This window comes from Anser cygnoides, chromosome 8, assembly GCF_040182565.1.
Source record: "Anser cygnoides isolate HZ-2024a breed goose chromosome 8, Taihu_goose_T2T_genome, whole genome shotgun sequence".
Classification (NCBI taxonomy): Eukaryota; Metazoa; Chordata; class Aves; order Anseriformes; family Anatidae; genus Anser; species Anser cygnoides.
In genome coordinates, this window is record NC_089880.1 from 25,833,085 (window position 1) to 25,850,912 (window position 17,828).

At 43.1% G+C, this 17,828-nt stretch overlaps 1 protein-coding gene and 1 long non-coding RNA gene across 2 annotated transcripts in view; one reads left to right on the top strand and one right to left on the bottom strand.

Moving 5' to 3' along the window:
- Positions 1–17,828, bottom strand: part of LOC106033024 (AGBL carboxypeptidase 4) — a 924,726-nt gene that overhangs the window by 303,373 nt on the left and 603,525 nt on the right. The gene's annotated exons all lie outside the window — the stretch shown is intronic.
- LOC106033029 (uncharacterized) lies at positions 8,814–10,232 on the top strand. Its single transcript, XR_001205151.3, has 3 exons — positions 8,814–8,915; positions 9,457–9,611; positions 10,098–10,232. It is a non-coding gene; the product is annotated as an uncharacterized lncRNA (long non-coding RNA).

Here is a 17,828-nt window from a genome sequence, read left to right on the forward strand (position 1 = left end):
TTTCTCTTGTGCCCTTTACAGTTTTCACTTTGGGTCACCTCCCTTTCAGCGCCAGGCGAGGCGAGAGGATTCACCCTGGCTGTTGGAGTCCGGAGCTAACAATACATTAGACTTAAAATCCCTTTTAATATTCTACTTAGACACACTGTAAAGGAAGAATGGATATCCAGAATAATTAAAACATGTTTAATTTGCATGGAGCTTAGGGCATTGTTCTGACATCAAACATCACTGTCAACCATATGTGGAATTTCAACTGCCAAGTGCTTCATTTATGTGAAAATTAGCTTAAGTGTACAAAGAATGAAAAATTTATGATTATTTCACATTTTAATAAATGCAGTGCTATGCATTAATTTAGACTTCTTAAACAATTTTGACAGTGACAAGGGAATCCTCCACAGACTAAGTGCTGTACTATGCTGTGTTTCACGTGTCCTGCGGAATTATATGGTAGAGCATCGAGGTAGTTACATTCTTATGTTTTTAAACAAAGATATTATATAACTATATCACTTAAAATGCTGCTCCAGTTCTCTCTTTTTCCCCCATTTTCTCATGAGGAAGCATAGAACCCGTCAATACCTTTCTTGTGTTACACAAAAATGCTTACAGTGAGAAAAAATAAAAAATAAATGAGTGCATAGAGTGCATATATTACGTTGTTCAATATAACAGGCATTGGCAACTTTCCCCAGACTTTTGTCATCCAGGAAAGCAACTTGGATGGTGATAGGATCTTCCCCAAGGTGCTAAGATCTGACATAAGTGCATTATTTTTCAAGAGTATCTTCTGTTCTGCATAATAAAACACGATGTTTCACCATCTCTCACTTCTTATGGGCCATCTGGGCTTTCTCCAGACCTAGATGGCAATCCCTTGATGTGTTCATGTTTAGGGCATCCCAGAACAAGAGAGAAAACATTGGCAACACTGTAGGAACTGTTTCTTCTCCAGCTCCAACCACAGGTTCCTTCCTGTGGCACCTTGCATATAAGGACTAACTTTGCATTTTGCTTTGATGACAAAATCAATAAAGCACAAATGTAAACACCTGAAATACCATACAGAAACCCTGGATGAAAATATAAATGGCACATGGAGAGAAGTACATTTTAGCTGTCGTCAGCCCACACAAGACTGACTTTTGCACTTAATAAGATCTGTGTTTTACTGACATGGTCTAGTGCACATTCCTCTCTGCATGTATTGCACACCAAAAATCTACATTAAAAGAAGGTTATTAACACAATTCTGCAAGAGTTCAGTAGAGACCAAAACCAACTTCATTCTGCCATTTCCTAAGGTGGGGTTCTTTGAACAAAGCTCTTTGGTGTATTTTCATTTCATTTCTTTTTTTTTTTTTTTAAAGCAAAGTTATAAAAATGGAAATTCTATCACATAGCCTCACCTTGAGCACAGATGAATTATAAACAGGGTTTGATCCTTCAGATCCACCTAGAGCTCTCAGCATGTGAGCTTATCTAGTAACCAAAAGCAGTAAAAAGCCTTCATCCTATCTAAGAATCAGCTCTGAAAGGAGATGAGATCAGATGTATATTTTGCTATTGGCTCTCATGGCTGTTCTCTGACAGCAAACTAGTACTAAGAATAAAGAACCTTACGACCCGTTCTGGCAGCTGTAAAAGGGTCTGATCTGCCAGGCCCGGCTCCTCCTGTAAACTCTGAATCATGAGCTGCAATCCCCACTTCACAGCTAGGTTAGTTACAGCATTAGCCATTTGGGTGAATGCCCAAATGCCCACTCGCTGTAGCTGGAGGCAAAGCCCTGGATGCTGCTGGAGCCCTCCTGCATGATGAGTTTAACCAGGTGGTCGGGAGGTCCCCAGCCAGCACGGGCTGGCCTCGGCCATTGCTGGCCTGGGCAGGCACGGGCGGATGTGGAAGCCTGCCACGCTCCCCAGCTGCTCTCTCCAAGGGGTCTAAACAGAGGCACTGTTTCTACCAGCAGAAGTAAATCGAGGGAGGAAGCAGGATGCTGTTATCCCTGGCTCTGCAGGGAGAACAGGAGGGTGCTGTGGGATGAGAACAAGACACCTTTCCAGGGAATAATTCACAGCGGTTGGAGGGTCACAAATTAACAAGAGGACCAGCAGCTCTGACTGCTCCGCATAATGAGTTTCCGTCCACTTTCAGTAAGAAGGATGCCTTTCTGAAAACACTTTTGATTAGAGACTAAAGCGAGTCCCTCACTCCCACTCCACAGCATGCCCTGTGAACAGGTATGGTAAGGTAAGGTAAGGACAGGAAGGTAAGGAAGGCATGTGCCTGGTGAGTCTGTCCCTGCACAGGGACAACATGTGCCTTTGTGGCACCTCCTTGTGAGGGCACTAACACCTCTACAACCTGGATGTAACTTTGCACTAGTCCAACTAGTGCTTGCAAAGAGAAAATGCAAATATAAACAAAATTAATGTTTGGTTTTGCCAGTTTTTTTACATTTATGCTTCAAGTGCAATTGATATGTCTGATACGCTGACCTACCCCATCAGGGGAAATACTGGTTGAAAAGGAAACTCCCCAGCAGCAAAGTACCTTCACTAGCTTTGCACTGGATGGTAGCTATCTCATAACACATAATCACTCTAAGTGGGATTTCAGAAGTATTCTGCATATCCACCACAAATTAAAACCAATTTTAATCGCTAGTTTGAATAGAGACACTTATGAGACTTAATATTTCTCCCACACTTTTTACTAAGCTTTTATACAGTCAGTAAATTAGATGAGAACTGTATTCGTGTATTTGTAAAACAGCATGTGGATCATTTTCATTGGAAGAATACAACTGAAAACTACTACCAGAAAATTAAAAGGAAGTCTAGATGTATGCATTTAAAAACAAATTAGAGGCTGGCATCTGGTCTTTTATTCATCTATCGATTTGTGTAGAATACAACTTTCTGAATATATTGCAGAAAAAGTTCCATGGAATTTGAGGACTGTAGTAGGAAGTTTTCAGCTGTATGACATTGAGACCATTCCTGTGTTAAATATTCACTGGAGGAGGTTAGGCCTGCAGCCCAAGTTAGGCCTGCGGCCTAACACTAACAGTCTCCCACAGGAAATTTTTGCTCCTATCCTGTGCAGAATATCTTGTCAAGAGCGCTGTCAACACACAGACTTTTCATACTACGAACATTAAACCAGAGGGCTGCAGAAGTAGAAGAAGGAAACATCAGCACAGGAAGCTTGAAGTAGCCAGGAGGAGCAGGGCAGGAGAAGAGAGGGTGACATTTGTTCAGGTTCGTGGTGTCCAAACCTGAAATTTCTTCCCCCCTTCTGTAGCACCAGTACAAACCAAACCAGTCAGTAATAATCTTGTTTACATGATTTCACAGGCTTGAAGCTCGCTGCAGTGAGTTATCAGTAACAGAACACCCTCTGTGCAGGCACGCTGACGCTGCAGCAGCAGCAGGAGGACATTTGCAGAGAAGAGCCAGGTGTAGCCGAGGACATTCACCTCCAGCTTGAGCATCGGCTCCGAGGGGAACACAGGGCTGGGCTGGGCTCAGGGATGAACTCTTGCTCCAGTGGCCCAGAGCCTCTGTAATACATGCTGAATCAAAATATCCGCTATGCAGATAGAAGGAAAGCCCTACTTGTCAGCTTCCGCACAGAAGCAGAGAATAAACGCTGCCCTTGCTCAATCTTCAAACGCCAGATTTTTATTCCCCATTTTAATCCAGAAGGTGCATTTGAAAACATGAGAGGAGAGGAAAAGATCATTGCCAAGCAGAGATTTCAGCCATGGGACTCTTTGGTGAGAAAAAGAAAGAGGCAGAAAAGTAAGATGAATCAAGAGAGCTGCAGAAAGAGCGGGAGGCAATGGAGCTGAAGACAGTAATGGGCAGAAGAAGATGAAGGGGCAAAAGAGGATCAGACAGGCTGAAATATCGCATGTGTAACTGTTGCTATGAGTGAAAATGAACCCATATATTGTCAGTCACCTGTCAGACACTAAAACAGGAATTTTCTCCTCACCCCTTGACATACATGACCCCACACACTGCTGCAGAGCAGTACAAATCTTCGAAGCTTGGTGCAAAAAAGTCTGCTTAATGGAGACACAGTTATCGTGGGCCAAGGTTTCTGCACTCGCCCAAGGCCAAACTCCAAGCAGAATTACAACAACCATTAGGTGTAAATTCCGCAGAAGGAAATCAGAAAGCAACCACCACTCAGGTTAATGCCTTTGGTCACCTCTGTTTTAATAAGCATATAAATATTCCCAAACACTCTTGTCTAACAGCATATCTACCACTACAAATATACCGCAGGCATCCTGCATGGAGGCACCCAGGATGATCACAGAACTGGGTAAAAGAGAAAAGTTCAGCCAAGCCTTACAAGAGCTGAGGATCCTGAATGTTACAAGAGCTAAGGATCCTGAGCCCCTGAATGTTTGTCTGTACAACTGCCCACAAGCCAGTCTCCCTAAGAGAGACAGAGATAATAAATATTGACCACCCAACATACTAATTAGGTAATACCTATTTAAGTTTCCACCCAACCCACAACATCTACCCTTCCTGAGTGTGCAGATGCTGACACACACACTGAGGGAATTCCCTGTGGAATGATGTCCCTGCAGTCCCCCGGCTACGCTGGCGGCAGAGCTCAGCTGGTGCCCCTAATCCTCAGGCAGAGGATCAGCTCAGTCACTGGAAAACGGATGCTGAACACATCCTTCCCACACCTCCTGCCAGCTGCTTGCAGCAGGGGTGGCATGAGATTTACAGCCAGCTGCTAACCTTAGCAGGAGGTGCAGTGCCACAGGAGCAGGTAGATGAAATGGGGAGAATCTGTCAGGAACTTAAGAGAAAAAAAAAGAAAAAAAAAAAAAAAAGGAAGAATTAAATAGGAAAAGGGGTTGGGGGATAATTACAAAACAGGTATTTTTAATGGTTGCTGGCAGAAACCCCAACCCTTGTATTTAAATGGCTTTTTTAATTAAAAAACAGCAGGCTATGAATGCTAATCTTTCTGAGCAGAAAGCTCCTGATGGTTTGCCTGTTTCCAAAAGACTAAATCAATCAGCAAGAAGGCTGACCCCATCTCGGGAACATTCATTTCAGAAGGGCCCAAACTTTCAAAGTCTAAATGCACTGCATTCCTCTATACACAGAGCAAGATATACACTAGCACTGAAAGTACAACATTTACCAAAATGCCCAATAGTGTTTTAGTTTTATTTTTTTTTTAGATCTGATCTGTCTTTCCTTGTTACTTCAAAATGTTTTTTTTCTCTTTTTTTTTTTTTTTTTTCCTAGCTAAAAATATCAGTGGAGGCCTGCCAGGCTAAAATGTGCAGTTTGAGTCCCTGAGTGTTTGGGTAGGGAATATTCCAATTGCTCCACATTTTTGCCTATGTAAACTATTTAACTTGCAAATCAGAAAGCAATGTTGTATGACACACTTGGGTTTTTCTTGGAGTCTCAGCAGACATGCAGTGAAAAAAAAAACAGTATATAACCAGCAGAGAGAGAGAGTGATGTCAACCATGTAGTACAAAAATAAATTGTTAGCAATTTTTTATGAACTGAGGTTTCCCAAATGTAAAGCAATTTAACAATTTTGTGCCATTGCAATTCACAGTATCTGCGGGTAGAGGGATTTTAAATGAAAATCCAGCCTTATTCTATTCTGTGTCAAGAATTATGTGTCATTTTGTTTCTTCCCCACATTTTATATTTGTATAAAGTGTTAGAGGGAGAAAGCCTCACCAGGGAAGGCTACCACCAGGAAACGGCATGAGAAAATCCCGATGCTGTAGAGTGGTGGAAGGCTTTATAACCTGGCACCGACAGGACCCAAATTAACTAGACTTGGAGCCTCTTTCAAGCCAGCAGGTTCCCGTGGCGATTTATGAGCTGGGGCTGCCCACCCTGCTGGGACTGGGGAGGAGACGGGGGTCACCCAGGCACCCAGCTTCGCTCTGTGTCTTCTGCCCTGGAGTATGTGGGAGAACGGGGGGGACACCCAGCCGTGCCCACCCCACCGCAGTTGCCATCCCCCTGTATTGGTGTGACTTCAGAGCCACAGCACCGTGCTGTGGGCAGGACAGCGAGGAGCAACTGGCATCATTCTGTGAAGGCACATCTCCCCCGACACACACACACACGCACACACACACACAAATGCTTTCTTCTCATCTCCAAACACCTGGTCCTTTCCAGCATCGTCACGCAGCAAAGCAGGTGCTGCAAAAGTCCCCTGTCCACCGCTTTCTGTCTCCACGCTGCTGTGTCATTTCTTCCTCTTTCTATCATTGTGTCAGCTCCTGCTGATGGAGCTGACCTCCCTGCTCCTCCAGACGCTGCATCCCAGCCCTCCAGCACACACATCCGTCTCCTGGCACACTGCACCGGTAAGGAAAGTACATTCAAAATTAGAAGATGATTACACAGTTTGCGTTGTCGCCAGGGAGTATATAAACCCAGTCCGCTGCCTGTGCCTTTCTTAACTGAGCATGCCTTGCTTGGTGTGAGAAAAATCCATGTCTAGCATGGTTCACAAGAGAAATATAAATGTATGTAAAAAAAAAAAAGTTAAGTATCGTGTATCTGCACAGAAGGAAAACCCAGTCTCCTGGTCCTATGAAGCACAGACATGCTTAAGAAACATTTTGTTCCAGGCTGTTGTAGAGAAAAAGGTGATGAACAAGACCATCACTGATGTGTACATCTTTCCTGGCATTTGGCTGCTTCAGGGGTCACAGTTTCTGCATGGTTCCTTCAAAGGCAGGGAGGGTTTACTGTCCATTGAGATGGTCACTGAGACAAGAGCATCTGAGAAGCCTCAGATATTGCTACCTAGTCTGGATGACCACCCTTGATGTGTCTGGTTGCTTTGTGCAGCTCATGTCATTGCTTTGAGGCACTCTGTAAGACTCAGAGAAGAAAGCAGTCTTGGGAGGTGCTCTTCAGATTGCTGCCCGGGTGCCTTTTCTTGAACCAGGCTGAGCCTTCGCTCGGATCAAGGTAGGGAACAGCTCCAAGGAATTTCTCTGCAAATTCATTTTGCAGGATGCTGATTTCTCATTATGAGAGAACACAAAACCATTTTACAAGAAATGTTCTCTTTCCATTCTCATTTTGTTTCACAACCTATGGCCTAAACCTCAGGTGAATTTTCAAATAAGCCAGCACTCATAGTTGCAAAGGAACCTCTGCAGAAAACAAAAACACAGAGTGCATTGGCATCTTATGCACTCTTGCAGAGTGCAGCAAGAGAGGACAGGAACCCACTGAGAAAGACTGTGCCTCTCCCTTGTACTGAGTGCAAGGAACTTGGAAGATTTTTCACACTTCCATGGATTGTGCCCCATAACACTGCCAAATTATTTTTCCCCTCTTTTTCAGATGGGGAAACTCAGAGAGACGGGATAGGAGGTTACATAAATCCCCAAAGTGATCTGGGATCTCGATCAAATGAGACCTCATGTACTTCAGGAACTAGAGCACTCTGTGCTCCAAAACGATGGATGGTTAATGCTTCATGCAGCGATGGCCTGACTGTGTATTTTGCATTCAAGTGTCACACTGACAATTGCCATTCTTGGCACCAAGGAGCTAAATTTATCTTTGTGTTCTTTAATACGCCCCAAGAAAGACAAAACTAGAGATTTCCTTGTGTCTGAGACACAGACACATTCCCATTGTTAATCCAGCCCACTGAACAGGGCAGTGCTACAGCCATATCAGAAAGCCTTTCCAGTTTGATTTGCTCTATCCATTGAGCAACAGCACATGGATCAAACGAGGCTGAGCAGCTAGCCATCCACCTGCTTCTCAAGTGCAACGAAGCAGAAGAAAACTACTCTGACAATTTGAAAGGGGACTACAGCCAATTTAGAAGGAAATGATTGTGCACCATCCAACCCGATGCCTCGAAGAACATCACGGAGCAATCCTCTATCACTTAGTGTTCTGGGCCTGTCACTCCTCTGATTTAAAATGAGTTTAGGTAAACTAGTTGCACAACCGCGATTCACTCTAAAGCACTTCCACTCAAGAGCATTACTCTGCCTTGCTGACACCGTTAGACTTTAAAAGATTATTTCTGCTGTGTTTCCTTATTTCTTGAAACAGATTTGTATACATAAGTGGCAAATCCATCCACTTTGATGACCAAGAATCTTTGTTTCCCCTACAGAAACAGGAAGAGCTCTGGGTGTGCATGTAAACACAAATTTAGTTATCATATCTAGACCTCGTTCCCTGCTTATAACAGATCTGCAAGGCTGTGATCAGTGCTAGCTGGGTATTGAGTAAACATCACTTGGGAGCAATATTTGGTTAAAACTGATCCTTAACCCTCTGAATTTTTGTACAAGAGAGTGCTATTTTTGTCTGTCTGATCACTGTTGACCTTAGCATCATCCGCTGCCATGGAACTGCATTAACTATTCATTGACTTTCAGGCCCAAAGTACAGTTCAGCATTTTCTTAGATGCTTCAGAAAGAAGCTTGGTTGTGGCATCTCATTCTGAAGTCCCTAATGCCTTTCACAGCGAATTTCCTTGCCAAGAATCAATGCAGTCAGTGCCCCTCTGTGCTCCAGGGGACTGTAGGGGCTGTCAGAGCAAACCTCATGGGACACCACTGCAGGCATCCCTGGGAAGCCAGTGGAAAGCCTGGCTGAGCTATGTTACTTTGGGGACAGTATAAACACTACAGTAGATGAAGCAGCCCCGCAAAAATAAAAACACATACAAAAGAAAAAAAGAAACCCATGAGCATGTGCTTGCTGGGAGAGAGGGAAAATGTTCTATAGGCTTTATGACATAAGAATTGTCAAATAGCATGACCTAGAAGAAATCAACAGGAAGGGGTAGAGAGCTCTGCAAACATCACGTGGGACGGTGTCCATAATCCCTGCGCTAGCTCAGGTCAGTATATGATGTATCTACATGCAAGATGTGGAGCTGGAGCCTCCAGCATCCTGCCCCACTGCTCCTGGAGGCTGCGGGCTGTTCCCACCTGCCCCCAGGCATCAAATCCTTATGGAGCAGGCAAAATTGGATGCAGGCCCACTCCTTGCTTTCTCCATGACAGCCATCAGGATGGGGAGGCTTTAGATTTCAGGCAATGAAGTACATTTCCCATTTTTTTTTTAAACTGTCCTCACGTTTCCTTTTTTTTTTTTTCTAATTCCCAATAGTACATTCATCATTTTATTTACTGCAGCATCATGACCTCCCCCACAGCAAAGAAGTTTATGGCTTTCCAGACAAAATCCAAGCAGGCTTTGACCCAATTGTACAACTTTTCCTTTCTCTAACAGCTATAAATACAACCTATATAGCTACAAGTTTCATAGCTAGAAACTTCAAAGACTTCTTCAAGAAAGCATCATAGATAAAGCACTTCCCATATACTGTAAAATGAGTTTTCTTTGAAACTAAACTGACAATCCGCCTTTTTTTCCAGGTGTTTGCCCCTGTTTCTTAAGGAAGAAGTGCAAGACAACTGCAGAAATAATGACTAATGGAGATCCCCTCCTTTCCACCCCCCAAACTTAAAACCAGAAGGAACAATTAGACTATCTCCTCCAGCTTTTAACAAAGGCCCTTCACCCCATTAAGGTGCTGCACACATTTTAGGTTGTCAGAGCTAATTATCGATATGTTACGCCCCTAAGTCTTACATTTTCGGCGGAGAACAAAATCTAACTTCATTACGGTGCACCCCTGCATCCTTATAAAATCCAGCAGGGTAGGAAAAGAGAATATCTTAAATGTGAGAATTCTTTCCAAAATGAACCTAGATATATTTATTCCCTTTTAGTCTGGCTTCTGGAATTTTACATAACGGAAGGCCATCTTTACCTAACTTTTACCCACAGAGTAGCTGCAATAATGCAATCGTTGCACATTTTGCTGCTGACTCTGGTATCCCAGCCAAGGGCCACCACCGGTCCCACCCTGCCTTGTCCTCACAATTGGACAGGTTCCAGACACTATAATGTGGTGTTTGGCCCACGTCCTGTTTGGCTGAAAAGCTCTCATTCAGTACATCCCCTCACTAATCCTTTACCAAAGGCAGGAATTCATGTGATTTAAACACCTCAGGGCAAGCTGTGGCTCAGGGCCGCCACGTCAGAGCAGTTGGGAAGAAGCTCTGCTCCATAGCAGCGTGGAGGGAAGCACAAGCAAAACATCATCAGCCTCCAAATACACCTGGCTCTCACGGTACCGCAGGCTCCTGTTGATGAGGCATCTGCTGCTGGAGCTCCAGTGGAAGGACAAGGCACCGTACTCCTCCTCCTCCCCACCATGTTCCCATGAGGGAGGGAAGTCATCCCTCCCATTCACCGACACCTCTGCGCAGTGACAGGCCGTGCATTTCGCCTCGCTGAAACCATATGTGCTTCACGGTCTCCCAGTCGTTCCCTTTCTAATGGGGATGTTGACTGGCACTTCCCCTTAGGTGCCTATCTGAGGCTCTGGCTGCAGCTGGAGAGCTAGCTCTGTACTTTGCTCTGCTTGAAACTGGGCTTTCAATGACATAATTACAGGCCTATATTAAAATGTTATATTTAAATGATCTTATTCTTCATCAGCAAAGGATATTCTGAACCAAAACAAATTCTTCTATATCATTTATTGTATTTAAGATAATTTAATGGGTTTCTATTCATGCTGGAAGGCAGCAAATGAATAAATTCCATAGCACTTTATTTAAATATTTTAGAACAAGTCTTGAAAGATGTTTTCATTTAGCTGAAAGCAGCTTAATAGCAGTTTTTTTCTCTGCCACAGTAAAAAAGTATGGGTTTCTTTTTATTGCACTTGTTAAAATAAATGGCATTTTTAATAAAGACTGTCCCCATAACAACATATATGATTTGATCACATTATGAAATAAATGTCATGTGAGATTATACATTTCAAAGCAGACAGTTTATGTTCTTTTAGTTATTAAATTCAATCAGTTTTACTTTTTTATTTTCCTTTTTTTTTTTTTCCTTCTCCTCAAGGCAGGTATGGTTTTGATTAAAATATGACCCCAAAAGCAGAATAATTTGTGAGAGTGCATTTTCATTTTTTGAAGGTTTATCTACCTTCCCATAGGAACTTAAAAGAAAAGAAAAAAATGTGTGGCTTCTAATGGCAGAATTAAAATTTGTTTTCCTTCGACTGACATTTTCATTCCCTAGAAGAATATGATATAACACAGGGCTGCGTGGAGAACTTGCACTTAATGCTAACTAACAAGATGTTATGGTTTTAGTCCATAAAACGGGTTTGATACAAATATGCTTGAAAGGCTGTAGAGCCTCCTTAGGAGCCTTTAGAAAGGAAAACTTCATTAGTTTTTCCTGAGGTCCTACCTATGACACTGAAGACACAGAAGCTTGTTTTCCCAACCCCAGCACGCAATTATCTCTACCTCCTCCCCTGTACACTGACACCCTCCTAGGTGTCTTTCTAAAACCCTCCATCCATTTCAGACACTTCCACTCCACAAATGTCCTGGTTCAACAAATGAAGCTCCTGTTAAAAATCACTGATAACATGGGCGTTTTCTTGATAAAGAAATTACTTTTAATCTAAAAATCACCATCTGTCAGGCCTGGAGAAAGAAAAACAAGAAAAAAAATGTGCAGTGATGCACAGCCATGGAGTAACATTTGAAAGCACGTCCCAGTTTTCTCAGAGCATGAACACTGAATATTAAACAAACACCTGAAGCTACATGTGCCACCACCTAAAACTATCACTTCATTTTCTGTTACTTGCTGTGACTTAAGGAAACATCGCAGGCATCGCCATCTGTGTCGCTTTTAATTATCAATAGGAAGCGCCGGCACGGTATTTCACAACTCATTCAGAAAGCTGCTACAGGGGCAGTGCATGTGTCTGAGCTTTCTTCTAGTGCCTCGGTTAGGGAGATGCGTGCGCACCGGGAAGCAGGGCTGGAGGTAGCCAACTGCATTATACCGACAGGCACAGCCTCTCCTTGGACCGAAAAAAAAACAAAACAAAAAAAACCAGCAGAGGCCTCACACCTTAATCTGCACCTGCCCCTGGCATCCCCTGACTAATGAGGGTGCTGATTGTTAACACTATTTAGGTGTTGGCTTATTGACAGAATCAAAGAAGCATTTAGGTTGGAAAAGACCATGGAGAGCCTCAAGTCCAACCATCCATCTGAGAAGAGGCCAAACCATCCTTGCTGCAGTCATCTCAGCAGTAGAGAGCAGAGCGATCCCCGTGCACTGAGTGAGGACACGTCTGGAGGAAGGGCAGAGCTGTGCAAGTACTGCCAAGAGTTATGCTGAAGTCAAGCCCCTGAGCACTGTCTCATTCACTGCAGTTGGATGATCAAAGGGGTGGGAAGCTGGCTGGGTTGGGAGGCAAGTCAGCAACTTTCCCATTGTTCCTGACAGCTCTGAGCATAAAACCAGGCTGAGGGCAAACGATTTTACCAGTAGCTGGTGGTTTCCCACAGGTCTGCACTTTCTGTACCTCCTGTTTGCTCTCCAGGAATTCTGATGGCCCCCACTCCGCGACCCCTTCCCAAAACACTGCCAGGGTTCCTGTACATTCCCTAGCCCTACAGCCCCTCATCTCCTGCCCAGGAGGTGCAGCTGGGGTGGGGTGGATGGGAGCTGACAAATAGGCAGGAACAGCCCCGTTACCACAGGCAACCGAAGTGGGCTGTAAATAAACCCAAAGTGAATAGCGCTATGTAGGATGTTTTACAGATACTTATGTGATCTCCTCATATCCTGTTAAATCTCTCAGGAAATATTCAGTAAAACCTAATGCCTGTTCATTGGAAGTGACAGTCTTCTGCAATTAAAAATGGCTGGAAATGGCACCCTGCTCCTCTGCGTGAAAAACCCAGACTACAAATCAAACAAAAAATCACCTCTTTGGAAGCAGCTGCGGGGCATTTGGGAAAAAGATGCTCAGAAAACCCGAGCAGGAGCATATACTTTGAATTAATTCCTCTTGGTTTTCCACTCTGTTGTTTGTCCCCCGTTTTCCAGAGCAAACTCTAATCCACTCATCCCTTGTGGGATTTCCACTCACCTGATCTAACCCAGTAACAAAAGCAAAAAAAAAAAAAAAAGTAACTAAACGTACCAGCATCTCTCCCCTGCTTGCAATGGTTGTCCACTGTGCTGGTAATGGTAGGAATAAAGCCAATTAAAATCAGACTCCAGAAGTCAATCCAGTTTTTCACCCTCCATTCCTTTGTTGGAATAAATGCTGCATGTTCTCCTCAAGTTCCCTCCCTAAGCAATGATCCCATTTACTTTTTTGACCTCTGTAAATTAAAACAAGTTTGGAGCTCTCTTGGTTCAGAGCTGTGACTCCATTTACTTGTGAAATTGTTTATTCAAGCAATTCCCACTCTGTAGCATCAAAGTTTGTTGTTAATAGTTGCAGACCGTTAATCTACACGATGAATATAACAAAGCTTGTGGAAGAATCCCAAATGGACAAGCATGATAAGAGATGAGAAAAAGAGGCTGGCAAAACTCCAGGTACAGGATATTTTTGTGGCTGACCTCTTTAATTACTTGAACACCAAATTGACTGGTAGACGAGATTTAGGGCTACTCCAGTGGCTACCAAAGCCTTCTTTCAATTTAGTAAAAAAGCTGTGGTTTATTTTTTCCTCTGCAGCAAAGAGGTACATTTCATCCAGTACATCTCACCATAGTGCAAAGAGGAAATTACTTTAAATCAGAAAAAGGAACCTCGCAGCACAGTGAATGTATACAGATACCTCTTCAGAGTCTCACTGCCAGAGCAATATCGTATTGCCAACAAGGTATTAGGGGCTGTGTTCTCACCTCGAGGTCTCAGGTGCAGGAAACTGAGGATGAGAAGGCTGGAATGATGTTCTGGCTGCTCATTGCAGACCCTTAACCTAAGTAACCTTCACAGAGACCATTTCTGCAGCCACTCTTCCTGGCACTGGGGAAACTGGTGACGATGATGTGTGGATAAAAGCTTTTGGAAAATGAGAATTTTCCTCTTACAAGGAATAGCTTTTATTTTAAATTGTAACCAAACCAACAACACTTCAAAAAGAGAAGCAACAAACTAAATAACTACATTTTTTATTTTTCTCATTTAATTTGCTGTCTGCATAAAAGCAAATATATCTCTGCTCCTGAAATTAGGAATAAGCTGGAAAGATTCAAACTTCTGGGGAAATTTCCCAAAGTACCTGGAAATTTGCTTTTCCTCCATCAATCCATCAGGGGCCTGTCTCCATTTACCACATCTCAGTATATTCATTCATTGAGAAGTTTTGGAACTTCTCAAAGATTTTCACCAAATATTTGTAATTTTACACTCTTCCTCTCAAAATTTGAAACTGGAGGTGAAAAAAAGATTGAGGTTATCAGCTGCAACACATCTAAAATCATGAGGAATTCTTCACTAGATTTCGTGATGTATTCCATCTATCAAAATTAGTGATGTCCATCTCTCCAAAATTTCACATTTGGGAACCAAAACATTACCAAATCATACTGTCATGTTATCTTGCACTTAAGAATCTAAAACAGTTTGTGAATGTGAATTAAATCTCACAAAGTGCAAAACTTTGTCTGGTGGCATGCATATTTACTGAAGAAAATGTTCAGGTGATTGAGCTAATGTTATTCTATTAAATTATGAGAATATCACTGTAGTTTATAAAGCAGAACTCCCTCCTGAAATCAGTGAAAACTACCTGGTTTAACATCACTGACTTGGGTTAGCAACTTAGTTTGGATTGATGCTCCTTATTTATTTTACTAAATAGTAGAGAGTTATTACTGACCTTTGAGGTTGATATGGAAAAATAATTCTTTATTGAAGTCTTGTCAATCCAGAAAGTATCAAAACCTGAGCCTGAGCCTGAAATATCATTCTTCAACCTGAGATATGTAAGAAATCTCTACTGCTGAGGAGAGATTTGCAAGATGGATTAGGAAGAATTTTGCCTTTGGTTTGATGTTCTAATTAGATTACTAATTCACAGAGTCCTTTTACTGTTTAATAAATTCAGATGAAAAGGAAAGATACAAATTCTTACATTTTTTTCACTATTTAATACATTCAGATGAAAAGGAAAGCTAGAGCATAATCAACACATGCATTAATTTATGCAGATCTTTCCCTAGCTTCATGTTTTAAAATGTCTTTTTAGATAAAAGGCCAATAATACTCAGCATTTTTCATCTTCAAAGTGCTTTGAAAATCTTAACCACTGAATTGGCATAGCATACCCATCAGGTCCATAAAGATTAGCATCCCTGTTTTAAAGAGCAATCCCAGGGAAAAAAAAAAAAAAAGTTACAGGATTTCCTCAGTAATCAGAAGTCAATGCCAAGGCTAGGTGTTAATTAGCAAATTCATAACTTGCAGTTGCAGCACTTAGATTAAATCCCATGCTCTCGCTAAGTCACTCAGTACACATGATATATGTGTCAAGTCCTGGTAATTCCATGCTACATGAAGTCTAAAAGATGTAAAAGAAAATAGCCATCTTGTAGAAAAAAGTGCATGCAACAGGAGGGGGGGGGGGGCTTCAGTGGTACGTCTTTTTCCTTGGGAGCAATGCTGTGAGACGGAGAATCTTTCCTAAAGTGGAGGCTATGTGTAGCTACATTAAATCAGACCGTATGGACTGATCTGCCATCAGATCTATGCACAGATGGACTTGTCCAAGCCGGGGGCATCCTCCCCTGCTGCCACACAGGGCGGGTGGAGGTCCTCATGGGACTGGGACCGGCGAGGGAGCCCATGCTGCCCTGAAAATGGGGGTCCAGCAGCAAACTCAGTGCTCGATCTTCTCAGTGCTAAGCAAAGCGAGTGTCTTACATGGCACCAAGCTTCACCTCACTTCTGTCAAACCACCCCAGCCCAGACAGCAGAGGTGAAAAGAGGAACCAAAGGCAGAGACGGCAGGCAAGAGTTGTGAGAACAGAGCTGAAAAGCAGATTCAGACCTTCTGATTAGCACCAAGGGTTACTTGAACAGATGCCTTTCTCTCACAGAGGGCATAACCACTTTGCAGAGAGGAATTTCTGCAGTTTATTTACAAGGGAAGAACGCTTCCTAGATCTGCTACTAACAGTTTGTTCCTGTAGCTGTGCTTCAGTCTGCAATACGCTGCTGGAAGAACCGTCACTAAGAGCAGCTCCAGCACTTCTCCTTTTAAGTTCATTATTTTCTTTCTGCGATGTAAAGGCACTTCCATGCAGGCCCTGCAGATTGTCAGTGATGAAACAGAGAGCCAGTAGTGCACTTCAATAGCACCTTCACTGCTAAGGACAGGGAGCTTGAGAAGAGGGAACATCCCATAGAAAGGCAAGATAACTGACATGCAAGACCTGGCCACTGTGAAAATCATAATGACATGGGGATTTATGGGTTATAGAGAAGTCCATGGCTATAGAGAAGTCCTTTTTATTTTTTAAATCAGCACTTTAAAGGGGAGAAGACAGGGGAATGTGCAGATCCCTATGTGAAAATATGCAAACAGAAAATATTTTCAGACTGCAAGTGTCTCATGTGCAGCCCCAGACAGAGCTGTAATATCAGCACACTGAAGGCTGAGAATTGATGCAGCACCTTGTTTATTTAGATATGGGGTGTTGCTGTTTTGTTTGGGGGTGATAGGTGTCCTCTGGCAGAAGCAGATATGTAGTGGTATCTTCTCCAGTCATTCATAACAAGGCATGTTTATGGGAGGTTATGCACTGATTTGCTGGCACTGTGATGGGCTCTGGGCCAGGAGGTGAAATGCCAGAGAGATATTCTAGCCCAGGGCCTAGAAGACAGACATCAGAGTGAGAAGGAAGAGTTCGCAGGAGTACAGCGTACAGTAGTACACTGTTTTGGTTTGCCCTTCCCTACAGCATCAAACATTAGGGTCGTGCCTTTGCTTTCAAAGGCTTTTGAAACTCTCAAGAGACCTTCAGAAACTGGCAGTGGTTGGGCTGTGGGAGTGCTGAAACCGCTGCTGATCACTTTGATGGTGAGACAACACCGTCTCGGTGCTTCCTGGTAAAGGAGCTTCCTTCGTCTGTCTCTTGTGCCATACGTCACATGCAGATTGCAAAATCCGTGCAGCAGCAGCAGCCCTTTTACAATATATTGCCTCAGCATCTAGCACCCCGGGGTCCTGGTGAAGGACAGGACTTTCTCCTGGCTGCAGCTATGCGTGAGGAGTGCCGACCACAGCGAGTCCAGCTTTGCCTCGCAATCCCTGCGACAGAACAAAGCCAGACACCAAATCCAAGCAATGCAATTTGGAGAGGGTTCAGCTTTGAATCAAGGGTTGACCGCCACCTCTCAGCACTACCTGTAATTATAACTCTTCATCGCTCCATCTCCAGGACCCAACTGCTAGCCTATTGTAAAGAAAACAGGCCCTCCCCCAAACACGTAAATGCTTTCTAACTGCAGATCCTAGCTTACAACACACTTCATCGAAGGTTTAGGCTATCAAAAGAAGGCTGCATGCTCCATGAGAAAAGTAATATCCGTTTTAGCTGTCAAACATTTTGGCTTTTTTATTAAAAATATGTACAACAAAAGCCTTACACTGTTGTCATATACAAAGGAGATAACAAATGGCATATACAAAGCAGATAGCAAACGCTAAGAAGTGGAAATCTGTCACCTACTAATATCAAAAGGCAACACAGAGAACGATAGGCAGAGAAGTTTTTCTCTGCAGCCTGTTCATAGTGTGAGCAAAGCCAAACAAACTATTGCAGCCATGGTCCCTCCATCCCCTGAGTGCTCGTCACATGGACCAGAGTCCAGCTATCACAGAATACA